Source organism: Ceratotherium simum, chromosome 30, assembly GCF_057802395.1.
Source record: "Ceratotherium simum simum isolate JZ-2026a chromosome 30, ASM5780239v1, whole genome shotgun sequence".
Taxonomy (NCBI): domain Eukaryota; kingdom Metazoa; phylum Chordata; class Mammalia; order Perissodactyla; family Rhinocerotidae; genus Ceratotherium; species Ceratotherium simum.
Window position 1 is genome coordinate 12,756,063 of NC_141929.1, and position 16,364 is coordinate 12,772,426.

General features: G+C 36.7%; 1 long non-coding RNA gene across 11 annotated transcripts in view; it reads right to left on the reverse strand.

Annotated features, from left to right (window-relative positions):
* Positions 1-16,364, reverse strand: part of LOC147913088 (uncharacterized) — a 125,210-nt gene that overhangs the window by 49,184 nt on the left and 59,662 nt on the right. For 7 of the 11 annotated variants that reach the window (XR_015549123.1, XR_015549124.1, XR_015549126.1 and 4 more), the window contains exons 4-5: positions 11,282-11,467; positions 9,352-9,439 (exon numbers count right to left, since the gene is read on the reverse strand). This is a non-coding gene — a long non-coding RNA (uncharacterized LOC147913088). The remainder of the gene's footprint in view (positions 1-9,351; positions 9,440-11,281; positions 11,468-16,364) is intronic. The other 4 variants (XR_015549129.1, XR_015549122.1, XR_015549125.1 and 1 more) reach the window with 1 other exon arrangement.

Here is a 16,364-nt window from a genome sequence, read left to right on the forward strand (position 1 = left end):
TAATGTGCTACAGCTCGTGGCTTGTAGACCATTTGCCAGAGCGTTTGTCACTGCTTTTCCAATCAGGTAAGTGTTTACTAAGAGTGTATAGGGATGTTTCTTATGTCTTAAGCTAATTGTGCTTGGTATATCTATGAAACATAATCAAATTCTAATAAAATTATGAAAAAGCAATGAATTATGAGGGAGAGGTGACACCAGTTTTTTCCAAGAAAACTAATTTGAATGCTTTGTAAAGACTCAATAAAGAAACATAATGTAAAAATGCTTTTGAATAAGATATGAATGACAGTCTGACAAGTTTAGGAACATAAATAGAAAGATTTTGCTCTTAGATGGCTACACAAGTCCCTTTAATGTCTTACTTTACTTTTTTTTTTTTTTTTTTTTCTTTTTTTAAGATTTTATTTATTCATTTTTTCCCCCCCAAAGCCCCAGCAGATAGTTGTATGTCATAGGTTCACATCCTTCTAGTTGCTGTACGTGGGACTCGGCCTCGCGCTGGACGGAGAAGTGGTGCCTTGGGGCGCGCCCGGGATCCGAACCCAGGCCGCCAGCATCAGAGCGCGCGCACTTAACCGCTAAGCCACAGAGCCGGCCCTTACTTTACTTTTAAAAAGCCATCAAGGGAGGGAGGAGGTTGGATTTGTTGTTTAACAGGAATAGAGTTTTCAGATTTGCAAGATGAAAAAGTTCTGGAGATCTGCTTCACAACAATGTGCATATACTTAACACTACTGAATGGCACACTTTTTTAAAAAAGTCAGACTAAATATCATAGATAATAGAAGTACAGGCATATTTTTCCTAAGAACTACAATTAAATGGACACTGCCCTTTAAAAAAAGAATTGTTCTATGTGAAAAGATTTACAAATAAATAATGCACGTGCCTGTGTTTTTGAACGAACATAAAACATTAGGTTCACATGAGTATTTATTCTTATGATTTTCCTCTTTAACCAACGTGATTGTGTCCAATAAGTTTGTGGTGAATATTATTGTACTTAAGACACTGTGGTTATTAAATCTGAGAATACTGTCTTTCTAAACTCTGGTGTTGGTGTTTTCAAATTGTGTTTCTTGGATGCAGTCCTAGAGTACTGAGGCAGAACTTCTGTGTGGTGAGGTCAGGGGTAGAGGAGAGAGTTGGGAAGTTGGAGAGAGGGTGCAAGTGAGGTGGGAGGAAGGGAAGCAGACAAAAGAAAACTCCAGGACTCCAAATCCAGGACTTCAATTCCTCTTCAACCCAAAAAGCTCTGATTTCATCTGTTATGTGTTGGATTCCAGGTGAGAGTTCACTAGAAAATAAAAGGTTCTGTGGGTTTAAAAAGTTTGAGAAACATGGTTTTAAATAACAAAAAACAAGGAGAAGGAATACTGTGTGCTTATTATGTGACAGGAACTATGCTGGAACTTTTTAAAATGTAGATATTGTTTTGTTTCATTTTCACAGCAAATTTAAGAAGAGTTATCATTATCTAATTTTACTGAGAAAAAATTATGGCTCAAATACATTAATTCAGGCAAAATCACATTGCATCTAAGAAAAATCAGGCATTTGATGAACAAGCCAGTTTCCATGCTGATCTACTTGGTTTTATAACTCTTCTCTGTGTTACCTCTTTTCTAAATATAATTTAATATATTTTATCAATTTTCTTCACTAATTGACTCTGATTTCTCATCATCAGTTCTGAGGAAGATCTCACTTATTTTCAAATCCCTTTTGTTTTAACTTTACCTAGCAGGTCCCTTGTCTCATGGATGTCAAGAATGTACTTGTGTCACAAATTATCATACAGTAAAATATATGTGGGAAATCAGAATTGGCCACCTCAAAATATGTCTCTTTACTTTGATTATTTTCTCTGAAGGACATTTGACCTTCCCCCTAGCTGCCTAAAAGCAATAGACTGGGAGGGTCCTTGCTAAGCCCATTCTTATCAAAGTTCTGTTTAAGGGAAATCTCCATTTGTAAAAGTATCTCCCTCTCTGTACCAGGAAGAAGGGGGGATGACCTTATATCTAGAAACTCTTATCAGTGCAGAAGGCAAGGACTTAAATCTGCATACTCTTGATTATTGTGCTTTCTGGTAATCTCCCATAGCTAACTCCCCCACCCCAATCATCCCCCTTTGTCTACCTGAATATGCTATTTAAGGTGAAAAACTCCGCCATTTGTTGAGAAACTCAGTTTTCCTGGTTTCTCCCATGTATACATGTTATAAAGCTTTGTTTGATTTTCTCCTGCTATTCAGTCTCATGTCAATTTAATTTGTAGCCCAGCCAGAAAGGACCCAGAGTGGGTAGAATATAATCTTCCTCCCCTTCATATACATACATGAATATATGAATATGTTTTCTGTGAACACCATATGTCATTAACTTTTTATTTCTGAAGAGCATTTAATACTATGTCTGGAAGAAGTAGCAACTTAAATGTGACTTTAAATAAGTGTGAAAGCAATATACTGAGGTGGGTGATGCAATATGCCAACAGAAAAATTTAACGAACTGCCCAGAAAAGTTCAGCAAAGGAATCACAGAGTGACGATACTCTCATTTGGATTTAGAAGTAAGTCTCATTGCATTAAATTTTCAGTTCTCGGGTTCATAGCGTAAAGGAAATTAGTATAAGGAAAAGCACTGAGCAATTTGTGTTCTAGTATCTTGACACCTCCATGAAAGGTGCAAGCAAAGAAGAACTTGGTCCATGTGTGGTTCATTACAGTTGGGTTGGCTCTTGTTCTGAAACAAGTCATCTTGAATGAACGAATTCACAGCAAACCCAGGAAAAAACACCTATGTTTCTAGCTAGGAAATCAATGATTTTAGCTAAAAACTTGGGTATTCATTTCACTGAGATAAATTTACATAAAAACAAAAACGCAAAAATATTTCTTTACACTTTAGCTATTTTCTGAGTAAGAAAGTTGATTACTTTCCTTTGACTGCGTGAAGCGGACAATTAGGGTACAAAAGCACATTGCTGAAATCCCTGATACAAGTTCCACAAGGTTTAGCTTGTTGAATTACTTCAAGTTTTGTAGCCATGTTTGTCATACAAATTCTCTTTTTATAAATAAATTATTCAGAGACTTAACCCTTAGGATTTGATAAGCTTATGATTTTTGTTTCTCTTGGACAAACTATAGAATCTCAATTCTGCTTCAGCTTATCTCCACATTTCTATTATCTGATAACTCTCCATTCTTGAAAAAATTTTGAAGTGACAGAAATATAAAGGACACAATGCGACAAAAAGGAGTCACATGAACCTTAAACTCCCTTTTCTGTATTGCTGTGCAATCAAGGACAGGATTGTTCTATGTTCTAACACTTGTTGAATAATGATACAGTATGTGATCTTCACGTTACGATGATTAGACAAAGGGAAGGAGAAGGGCAATCTTAAATCAATTGACATTAAAGCAAAGAATTTTGAAAGTACTGCTTTCCCTTGTAATCTCATATAGGCACCAGCAAAAGCACCATTTGTGGTGGTGCGGGGAGGGTGTGTTTTAAGAAAAGAAAACACGTTTTTTCAAAGGCTGTTTATTGCTTTAAATGTTGTTTAAAAGCTTTTTAAAAAGCAGCTTTTTTCTTCTCCTTAGGCATCAACAGAGGTTAACTGCCTTAGCATGCTTTTAAATAATCCTGTTTAAGACACATAGCAGCATGAAAGCCTGTGCTTGGAAAACTTTTTACTTAACTGGATCGTGTGGGTGTGGATCTGGGGTCAGCCACAGAGCCCCTCTGCAAATGACAACACTTTGAATTTTCTGTTAGGATCATTTTTTTTGTATTTTTTTTTAATTGTCATACAGTAAAATTGACTTTTTTGATGTACACATCTATGAATTTTAACAGATGCGTAGATTCACGTAACTACAATCACGATCAGGAAGCAGACAATTCTATCGCCCCAGAAAAACTCCCTGTGCTATCGCTTTACTGTCGCACCCTCCTCCTTTCCCTTAAACCTTGGCAACCACAGATCCAGTCATCACTCTACTTTTGTCTTTTTGACAATGACACAGTGTGCAACATGTTTTGTCTGTGGCTAGGAAGATGACCAACTTGAGAGCTGAAGGGTGACGTGACTTTTTCTGCACAGAAGATGAACTGAAGCAATGAAATCCCCTGTGAAGTACAAAATTCTTGAGCCATCTGTGGCAGTGGCTCAGCCAGTGTCCTTTAAACTCTCTGAGCCAATTGTTTTTAGATCCGAGAAGGACATATTGAGACCTAGGTGGATCAGAATGGGTGAGCAGAGAGGAGGAACACTCAAATTCTGGAATGGCTGTGAGTTATGACATCAGGACTGGAAGCACCAACCCGTTTTCTTTCGAATAACCATTGCCTTAGTAAGCAAAATAAACTCTTGGGTATTTTTGTCACCCCTAAGTGAACTGAGCCCTTTCTTATCTGCAGCAAACCAGAACACATTACTGTCTAGCATGGGTATGAAAGAGGAAAATCAAGCAGCTTCACCTAAAAGCTGAAATCTAAATTTCCATCTCGTTTAAATATAATTGACCCTAAGGTTTATTAATTTTACACTTCATTTTGAGAAATTTTAGGAAAATGACATAAACCTAAATTTGCAAAAGATATTTAACAATTTTTGACATAACGAAAGAGCTGTTTGGGTCAGTTTAATAGCACTTTTCAGCTTGAAAGCGAAAACATTTTGGATTCTGTTGGAGACATGCTTCCAAAAAAAATTTAATAGTGTAATGATGCTAACTAAATTGTATGAATTTTAGCATTATAAAATGTTATGCATTTCTTGTTTTAGATTGTGCTAGGGTGAGCAGATGTTCAACAATTTGAAGTCTGTTTAGAATCTTCCTACCTGCTGGGTTTAATTTCAGAAGCAAGCAATGTTCTTGAAGACAGACAAAATGTCATTTGCTCTTTTATCCATGCACCACATTGCACTAATTTTCATCATTTCCAGCTCCATTTATGACAGGTCCTTTCTAGTATACATAAAATCTAATTGTAATCCTTAGAAGGAATGGGTAAATTTTGTTCCTGTGTCTGGTAAATAAAATATTATAAAATCATTTGAGATACACAAAGAGTACATACTAATGCCTGATTTTGAATTGCAAATAAAAACTCAGGTTTCCTACTTTGTTAAATAAATGCTAGGAACTTAGGAAAAGTGTTTATTCACCTTCTTTATAGATTTTCAAAATATCAAATAAAATTATGTTTATTAATTTTGTATATAGATACCAGCGTATTCTAATTTTTTTGTGCTTAGATTTTTGAAATATTTTATGTTTACAATGAGTCATGACTGGTTTCCTTTCTCATATTCTGTTCATGTCAATGCCTGCATTACTGAGTTGGTTGAGCTCTCCATTACTATGTTGAAGGGCATAATGATAGCAGACCTCCGCTTTTTATTCTCTTTGTCAGAAGGAAAGCATTTGGTATTTGAATATTTATGATTATTTAACATTTTGTAGATTCTACCACATTAAGGAAGTTTCCTCCCATTGATGGTATGCTGAATGTTCTAAACATAAAGAGTATGGAATTATCAACTGATTGTTATTCATCTAATGAGGTGAGAATTTGACATTTCTCATTTATTCTGTTAATGTTTGAATTGTATTTATTGATTTAAGAATGTTAAATCAACTTTGCATTTCTAGAATAAACCTCACTCGTTCATGATATATTGTGTTATTTATAATCCCTGGATTTGATTTATAAATATTTTAATTAGAATTTTGTATTCATGAAATATATTTGTCGAAACTTTTTCTTTCTTATAATATTATTCTCAGGTTTTGATATCAAGGATATGCTAGGCTCATGAAATGATTTGGGAAGCATTTCCTCCTTTTTAATGGAATAATTGGCATAGGAATTGCAATATTTCTTCATTGAATATTTTAAAAACTCACCGGTGAAGCTATGTAGGCCTAAAGACTTTTCATCAAAAATTTTTACTTAGCTTTTTAATGCCTCTAACCGTTATTGCACGTTCATATTTCCTTTTTGTTCTGGTTTTAGTTTTATACACTGTATTTTTCTAGGAAAAATTCTAGAAAATTCACTTGAATTCTAAAATTTATTGCCAAGTAAAGTTAATAATATCCTTTAATGAAATTAAAGACATTTACATAATTAGTGATGCATTGTCTCTTGAACTTTGAAGAATGTTAAGGAACCCTCTCTTTATTATGGTAAGTAAAGACAAAATATCAAGCTTTTTCTGTACAAACCACACTCTTGAGTAACCAAATAGTTGACAAAGGAGATCTTCTTTTTTTAGGAATATGCCAACTAATATTTGAAGAGAGAATAGTAAATTAGAATATCGCTATTTTCCATGTGGCTGCTAACATCAGAGAGAGAGACAGATTGGGCACCTTGTAATGGAAGTACGCAAGCCATCTATGAAGCGATTTTGCCCAAAAATTCTAACTGGAATTTGATCACATCTGTAGATCTAACCTCCAATTTATAGGAAACACTGACAACAGAAGAACATGTTAAATATCACCAGAAAGATGCACTATTCAAAATCAAGACTGTGGAAAACTCTACAGAATAAATGACTGGTTCTTTCCATAAATAAGTTGCATGGAAAGGCAACATGAAGACAGAATTTTAGATTAAAAGATATTTAAAGATATTTAAACAATTCACAACACTCGAATCTTATTTGGATCTTGATACAGCTAAAAAAATGATACATTTGGCCCAATCAAAATCCCAGCAAGCTGTTTTGTGGATATTGACAAATTGATTGTAAAATTTATATAAGGAGGCAAAAGACCCAGAATAGCCAACACAGTATTGAAGGAGAAGAACACAGTTGGAGGACTGACACTACCCAACTTCAAGACTGACTACAAATCTATAGTAATCAGGACGATGTGGTATTGGTGAAAGAATAGGCAAATAGATCAATGGAATAGAATAGAGAGCCCAGAAATAAACCTACATAAATAAAGTTGAATGATCTTTGACAAGGGAACAAAGGCACTACAGAGGAGAAAAGATAGCCTTTTCAACAAATGGTTCTGGAACAATTGGATATCCACATGCAAAAAATATATATACAATCTAGACACAGACCTTACACTCTTCACAAAAATTAACTCAAAATGAATCATAGACTTAAATGTAAAATACAAAACTATAAAACTTCTAGAGATAACATAAGAGGAAATCTAGATGACCTAGGGTATGGCAATGACTTTTTGGATACAACACCAAAGGCATGACCTGTGAAAGAAATAATTGGTAAGCTGGACTTCATTTAAATTAAATTTTTCTGCTCTACTAAAGAGAATGAGAAGACAAGCCACAGACTGGGAGAAAATATTTGCAAAAGAAATATCTGATAAGGGACTGTTATTTAAAATATACAAAAAAAACTCTTAAAATTTAGCAATAAGAAAATGAACAACTTGGTTAAAAACCTTAACAAACACCTCACCAAAGAAGATATACAGATAGGAAATAAACATAGAAAAAGATGTTCAACATCATATGTCATCACGGAATTGCAAATTAAAACAATAATGACATACCACTAACACATCTATTAAAATGGCCAAAATCCAAAATGCTGACAACACCAAATGCTGGTGAGGATGTGGAGCAATGGGAATTCACATTCTTTTTTTGTGGAAATGCAAAACGGTACAGCCACTTTGGAAGGCATTTTGTCAGTTTCTTAAAAAACTAAACATACTCTTACCATGCAATCCAGCAATCATACTCTTTGGTATTTCCTCAAGTGAGTTGAAAATTTATGTCCACACAAAAACCTGTATGTGGATGCTTTATAGCAGCTTTATTCATAATTGCCAAAACTTGGAAGCAATAAAGATATCCTTCAACAGGTGAATGGAAAAATAAACTGGTACATCCAGACAATGGAATACAATTCAGTGTCAAAAAGAAATGAGCTGGGGCTGGCCTGGTGGCATAATAGTTAAGTTCATGTGTTCCTCTTCAGTGGCTCAGGGTTCACAGGTTCAGATCCCGGGCGCGGACCTATGCACCGCTCGTCAAGCCATGCTGTGGCAAGCATCCCACATATAAAGTAGAGGAAGATGGGCACAGCTGTTAGCCCAGGGCCAATCTTCCTCCAGAAAAAGAGGAGGATTGGCAACAGATGTTAACTCAGGGCTAATCAGATGTTAACTCAGGGCTAATCTCCTCACCCCCCCCCAAAAAAAAAAAACAAAAAAAGAAGTGAGCTACATGATGCCGGCCTGGTGGCACAGTGGTTAAGTTCATGTGCTCTGCTTTAGCAGCCAGGGGTACACAGGTTCAGATCCCGGGTGCAGACCTACACCGTGATCCTCAAGCCAGGCTGTGGCAGCGTCCCACAATACAAAATGGAGGAAGACTGGCACAGATGTTAGCTCAGGGACAATCCTCCTCACCAAAAAAAAAAAAGAAATGAGCTATCAAGCCATGAAAAGACATAGAGGAAGCTTACATGCATATTACTAAGTGATAAGCCAATCTGAAAAGGCTACATACTGTATGATTCCAACTATATGACATTCTGGAAAAGGCAAAACTATGGAGAGAGTAAAATAACCAGTGGTTACCAGGGGTTAGCTGGGAAGGAGGGATGAATAGGAGGAGCACAGAGAATTTTTAGGGGGTGGTGAAAGTATCCTGTATGATACTATAGTGGTGGATACATATCATTATACATTTGTCCAAATCCATAAAATGTACAACACCAAAAATGACCCCTAATGTAAACTATGGACTTGGGGTGATGATGTGTCAATATAGATACATCAGCTGTAAAAAAACCACCACTCTGGTTCAGGACGTTGATAGTGGAGGAGGCTGTGCCTGTGTGGGGGCATGGGTATATGGGAATTCTCTGTACTTTCTGCTCAGCTTTGCTCTAAAATGTAAAATCTTTTTAAAAGGGAAAAAATGATACATTTGGGGATATAGGAATATTTATTGCATATTTCATGATGTTACAAAATTAATGTTGACTATTTTAGATTTGGTAATGCTGTTGTGGTTGTTTTTAAAACCTAATAATAATTCTCTAATTGAGAAATGTAATATTTCTCTGGCTGCGAGTAACACTGTAAAATGCTGTGAAATATTTCCTTAATATCTATTTGTCTGAATATAACTTAATTGTTTAGTCCCCAGAGCATATTGATGCATCAGTATATAAAGACACGCATATCTGTATGTGTTAGTATTTGATTGAGGCAGGCACTTCATTCGTTTTTTAATAAGATGAAAAAAGTACTGCTAATAGCATGCAACACAAGCAAGGAGGTGGAAATGGTGGAAAATACAGACGTAAATAGCTCACTTTTACCTGTTAATAATAGTCTTCTTTTCTTTATATGTATTATTTTTCTGAAGATTCTTTTTACACTTCACATGTTTTGGCTTTCATCATTTTCCTGGAAGATAAATACTTGTTTTATTTCAGTTTTCTGCTGAAATGGGTATTAAGACAGTGTATATTCATCCTGTGAAGAATATGTATCCATGTTCTAGGAGGAATGAGCTAATCTGCCTCCATTTCTTCATAAATATCTAACCATTGTGAACCTAACTATGAAGCATCATCTATTGTCAAAATTACAGTGCTTCTTAAGTCAAATGTATAATGAAATCTCTTCGTATTTGGAGGGTTCAATTTCTCCTTCTCTTCTCTGGCTATCAGGAACACTGTACCAAGTTCTGGAATGTTCCCCTGGCTGACGCCATTGTTTGTGTCAGCTTCTATTAATGTCCAGCCCAAAACAATAATTCATTATCTGAATTCTTGCTTAGATATTTATTTTTCATACCTGAAAGTAAAATGCTTTCTTCGTTTATTTTAAGTGTTTATTAAAAACTAAGGTCAGAATGAGGCTCTGTAATTTGCTGCAGCTGTCATATGCTGCCATAGTCATACATGTGAATCCCCTGGCTGATGTTTAGCTGTGACAAAACCTCTTTTTGAAAAGTAAGGATATCAGACTCTAACTTTTAACCAGGCTTCAGCGTCAAAGTCTCTAATACACTTGGAATAAGAAAATATCTTTTATCACGTTAAGGTTCCCTAACCTCAACGGGTGGGTGAGAGAAGACCAAAACCCAGTGTTTGTGTCAATCCATCTCTTTGTTCATGAAACATCTAGATGGTATGAGGAACTGAAATACTAGCCATTCCAAACTAAAATGTTAAAATTAGGTCTAGTTCTTTTCTCCCAATCCAATAGTTTGAATATTTAGTTAGAAATTAAGATAATAAAAACCTTCAACAAATTGGTAGGATATAAAAAGGGAGCATCTATTTGAAAATTAGGAACTTTCTCCACTGAGTGGAAATAAAATTGTGTTACTGAAACTCCAAAGAGGGAAATGTAATTTCAGCATACTATTGGGCTCTATAGTAAATGTCACTCACATGCTCAAATTCATAAAATAATATTCATTACTTTTCCAATACTTGGAACAATTTCTGACCTAGGTTTTATTTTTGTCATTGCTCCTGCTTACCGCTCTTCACCTCACCTAAATTTCAGGTCAATCATTTTACGTGCAACATTACTAGGCAACTTAAAAGTATTTGTCCTTAGGGTTCTCTGCCTGAAACACACTTGCCCCAGATTATCACATCAGGCTCCTTGTCATTCTATCACCTTTCAAAAGCACATCCTTCTATCTAAGCAGTTCCCATCCACCACCAGTTATTCTTCTTTTAGTACCTGTTTTATTTACCTAAAAACACTGATAATTTTCACATAGGAGTTTATCTATTTATTATATATGTGCTCTATGTCTAAACACAAAAAGTGAGTTTCAGGAGAGCAAAGCCCAGGATATTTGGTACACCTGTCCTGACTCAGAATCCTTGACACTGACAGGCAAATTGTAAATACAGAGTAAATCGTTGTTAAAAGAATAAAATATTTTATAAACAGTACAGATTTAACGAAGGTCACATAACAGAATGTAAGTTCTTTCACTTTGCCAAAGAAAAATTAAAGTCACAGCTGACGGCTCTTGGAAGGTGGGAATTAGTGAGGAGAATGGGGGAATTATAGGGCCAATAATAAGACCTCTTAAGAGAGGGCATGAAGAAGGCAGCACTTCTGGAATGGTGGTATGAAGAGCTCAGCAAAGCTGCTCCCCAAAAAGCAATGACACAACTGGACGAAATTGACCAAGACAACCCTTTCAGTACTCTGGAGATCAACCAGAGGCAAATTTTAAAAAATGGAGAAGACTTGATTCAAGAAAAACTACCAAACCTGAGGCAAGAACAGACGGAGTTTCTGGAGCTTTAGCTTGAAGGCTGCTCTCACGGGCCCCACTCCTACTCCACCAGCTTGCTAAGCAGGAATCAGCAGTTTCACTGCTAGGGGGCACTGACTTAATCTGCTTCAAAGACTAGAAAAATCCCAAACTCCTGGATATTGTACAAAACAGTAGTAATCCTGATGGCAAAAAAAACGGGGAGAGTGAAATCACAGTTAGCATGAGGTTGCAATTCTGGTTGAGACAGGCAGCAGACTGCCCCACTAGCCAGAAATTTAACAAGGATGGTGGAATGAGACAGTATTAACAGGCCTTGATAAGCTCCCACACATCTCTAGCTACTTGGAAGGCTGTGCACATGCAAAACTGCACAGACACTCAGGATAGACCAGAGAGGGCCCTAGCTATCCAGACATCACTGTTTGGATCACGAGGCCTTATGTATTCCCAGAAAAAATACAAGGGAACCCAGCAGAAAATTAAAAGCCAGAGTAAACTTGTGAATTGCCAAAACTTTGGCTGTGTTCTCCAACCCACGTAATAGGTGTGTCTGTGTTCCAATAAATGTTTGTCTGTGTTCCAATAAAATTTTGTTTACAGAAACAGGAGGTGGGGCCAGATTTGACCCACAGGCCATTATTTGCTGATCATTGCTCTAAAACATGTAAGCTAATCTACTGTGACATCAAAAAGATCACCGGTTGTGGGGTGGGAAGGGGGCAGGAGTGAGGGATTATAAAAGAGCATGAGGAAACTTTTAGGGGTGATAGAAATAGTAATTATGCTAATTGTGGTGATTGTTTCACAGGTGCATATATATATATTAAAAGCTAATAAATTGTGAATTTTCAAATGTGCAGTTAATTATATGTCAATTATACCCAAATAAAGTTATTAAAAATCAATTAATACATTTTACCACACTGGCAGAATGAATTAGAATAACCATATGACCATATCAACAGATGCATAAAAACTTTTTTTTTTTCAAATTTGACATTCCCTCATGATATATGACACCCGACAAAATGCTTGACACAGTATATATTCAGTAAAAGTAGTTATTATTATGGGAGGCAGTGGCATAATGGAAAATAACACTGGCTGCTGAAACAGGAAGGCTATTGTTCAAGTCCAAGTTAAGCTACTTACTAACAGCATAAATTAATGTCAATAACAGTTACCTTATCGGCCTGTATTATAACCATTGGAGTAGCTTCATAAAGCGTATTGTAGAACTCTTGACTTTTAGTGGGTAGACATTACTATTGTTGTGGTTTTCTAAATTTAACATTTTAAATCCATACAGATCCTGGCATGCTGTGCCCTATAGACTCACTCATCAAAAATTAATAATAATGAGTTAGTTACATTTTGAAACTCTTTATTATGTCAATTTTCAATCATATGCTAAAGTTGAGAGAATAGTTGGTGAATTTTCATATACTCAAAACAGCTTCCACAGTAATCATTTTGCCATTCTTTATCATCTATCCTCCTTTCTTTTGGCAGGAGTATGTCAAAATAAATCCCAGACATCACAGCATTTTACCTGTAAATACGTAAATATGTCTGAGATGGATTTTTTTTTAATTAAAGACTTTTAAATGTTAGGACTTTGCTAGAGCTGCCATAACAAAGTAGCACAGACTGGGTGGCTGAAACAATAGAAATTTTCTCACAGTTCTGGAGGCTATATGTCTAAGCTCAAGGTGTTGGCAGAATTGGCTTCTTCTGAGGCCTGTCTGCTTGGCCAACCTGAGGGCCATCTTCCCCCTGTGTCTTTGCATGGTCTTCTCTCTGTGTGTGTCTATGTCCTAACCTCCTCTTCTTATAAGGACACGGGTCATATTGGAATTGGCCCACCCATATGACTCATTTTACTTTAATTACCTCTTTAAAAGCCCTATCTCCAAATACAGTCACATTCTGAGGTACTGGGGGTTAGGACTTCAATACATGAATTTTGGGCAGATACAATTCAACACATAACAGACCTACACAACAATAGAGAATTGTGATGGCTATGGAAATCCGCGGCTCGGATCTCCCTTTACAGATCTCCTGCAATGAACAGCATCATTGAAAAGCAGTATCCAGCTACTGTACCTTGAGATCTGTTGCAGTGTTTACACCAAAGCCACATTCTCTCTGAGTTGTCCCCAGCCAATGACTGAGCACAGCGGGGACACTATAGCTAGGCCAATTCTGCTCTACATGGATCTCCTCTAATTAGCAATAATTTCTCTGGGGCTCCTTAATGTCCTGGTTGAGAATTTTCTCAGAGCTGCTCCACAGTGTGAGGCCCCTCTCACCCCATCCTTCCCTCCCTTCCTCCTTCTTTCCTTCCTTCCTTCCTTCTCTTTCTCTTTTCACAAGTGTAAAGACTGCATTATGGTCTAAAACCTCTCCCTACCTACTCCTACTTTCTCTCTCCTTTTTCCTGTCCAGGTATTTCCCCCCATAAATCTTGTACACATCTAATTCTATCTTGATGTCTGCTTCTTGGACACAAGAAGCATACTAATAGTAAATGTTGAAATCTATAAAAAAGCAATTACGTAAAGATTGGTAAGTTGGGAGTCAGGTTTCTCACTGTTGGAATGGGATGTTTCAGAGAAGTAACAGCAGGATGTGGTCCATATGGTAATGGATTACAGTTGGAGACACCAGTATGGACTCATGTTTATCTGAACATACATGCACATGATTATATACAAAATATTTATAGATATGTATAATACACAGGTTAATATACATGCACATATTTCGTTGCTTTGTCAGCTGAGAAGGCCCAGAAAAATGACACTTCAGTAGCAGAGAGCACACCTCTCACTGAGACCTTGGTTTCCAATGCTATTCTTCAATAAAAGGAACCAGGGCTCCTTGAAGAAATGGTTGATCCCAGTACTGGGTCAGGACATCTACAAGATGAGCCTGGAGCATCTTGTAGTGTGAGAAAGTAAGGAAGTGCTAAACAAAACAATAAAACAACACACACACACACACACACACACAATGATGGGGTATCTCAAAGGGACAAAAGCCAACATAAATGGCTCCTAATGGCCAAAGCTGGAATAATTTGAGCAACTAAATTGTATTGGATTATAACACAAAGTAAAATATATATATATATTTACAATTCCATATAGATATAAGTATAGGATTCAATAAATAAATAAATGGGAGGGAGAGACAAATCTCCTGAAAAGAATTTCTTTTTTTTTTTTTTGAGGAAGATTGGCCCTGTGCTAACGTCTGTTGCCAATCTTCCTCTTTTTCTTTTTTCTCCCCAAAGCCCCAGTACATAGTTGTGTATCAGAGTTGTAGAGTTGTAGCTCTTCTATGTGGGACGCTGTCTCAGCTTGGCTTGATGAGCGATGAATAGGTCCCCGCCCAGGATCTGAACCAGCGAACCTTGGGCCGCCAAAGAGGAAGGCATGAACTTAACCACTACGCCACCAGACCAGCCCTAGAGAAGAAGAATTTCAAATAATTTATGTAGACACTCTGTCCTGAAGGAGGTGGAGCATAACTCCCCACTCCTTAAGTGTGGGCTGTGCATAGCACTTCCTTCCAAAGAATACAGTGTGGAGCAAGGGAGGAAAGAGTAACTTTACAGTGGAAAAACTGACCAACACAACTTCAGCCAGATGATCAAGGTCAACATTAAGAGTGATAAGTCATGTTGATAGCATGTACCCTTGATACGCTGCAACAAAAATAGCACTTTACCTCTGTGATCATACTCTCAAACACTCATAACCTCAGTCTAATCATAAGAAAAACACCACACCAATCCCAAATGAAGGACATTCTACAAAATACCTGACCAATTCTCCTCAAAACTGTCAAGGTCATCAAAAACAAAGAAAGTCTGAGTAACTGTCACAGCTTGGAGGATCCTAAGGAAACATAAGAACTAAACATAAAGTGGTATCCTGGATGGAACCATGGAACAGAAAAAGGACTTTGGTAAAAACTAAGGAAATCTGAATAAAATATGGACTATAAATAATGTATTAATTTTGGTTCATTAATTATAATAATTGTACCATACCACTTTAAGGTGTTAATAATAGGGGAAACTAGGTGCAGGGTATGTGGAAACTCTTTGTACTCTATTTCAATTTTTCTGTAAACCCAAAATTGTTCTAAAATAAAAAACTTATTTAAAATAAAAAAATATATAAGGCAAAATGCCATGTGGATTATTATTGCAATGACTAATATTTATTTAGCACTTTCCAGGCTACGAAGCACTCTCTACTGCATTAACTCATTGAATGATAAATCCATTACCTTCCAGGATTTTATGATGAGATCATGTTATGAAGCCTGTCTATAAAGCACATTAATAAAACATGTAACTGTCATTATTTCAATAAAATCATGTTCTGCTCAGAAAAAAAAAAGAATCATAAAGGACCTGAGTTTACCAGCACAGCTTTTAATTTCTGACAAATTTCACAACCTTGCTCTGTGTGTCAAACCTGTTCTGGGCATGTTGGGTTCCTATTTTGCAGACCCCCAGTGATTTTAACAGCAGTTGTGAATACCTAATGAAATTCATCATGCGTTTGCAACAAATTGCTCACCTTCCCCAACCCCAGAGAGAAATGTGGAAGTAGAAAAAAAAGGAACTAGTGATGAATTCTCTCCCTCCTCACCAGAGCAGGAGGGAGTAATTGACAGAACAGGTGCCCGCCAGAAATCCAACAAGCATCTGGTGTTTCAAGGCTGCTCCTCTCCGTATGCATCTTTTTGTTCATCCTCCTCTCTAATAGCACTCTCTCTACCATGCCACTTCACTCCATCCCTTTCTTTTGCTCATGTGTCACCTCCCCTTCTCTTCTTCATTGCTTTAGGCCAATCAGGAAAACTCACAAAAATCCCCCAATCCTAGTGATGCCTGCCCTACATGTGGTACTCAGGAAAAATAGGTGGCTAACTGTAGATCAGAGTATTAAAATATACCTCTCTAATCCCACAAATGCCCTAAAGCACTTAGTCACTTTTACCAAACTTCTCATTTCCTTATTACATTTTCCCTTGGACGTATAAAAATCAGGC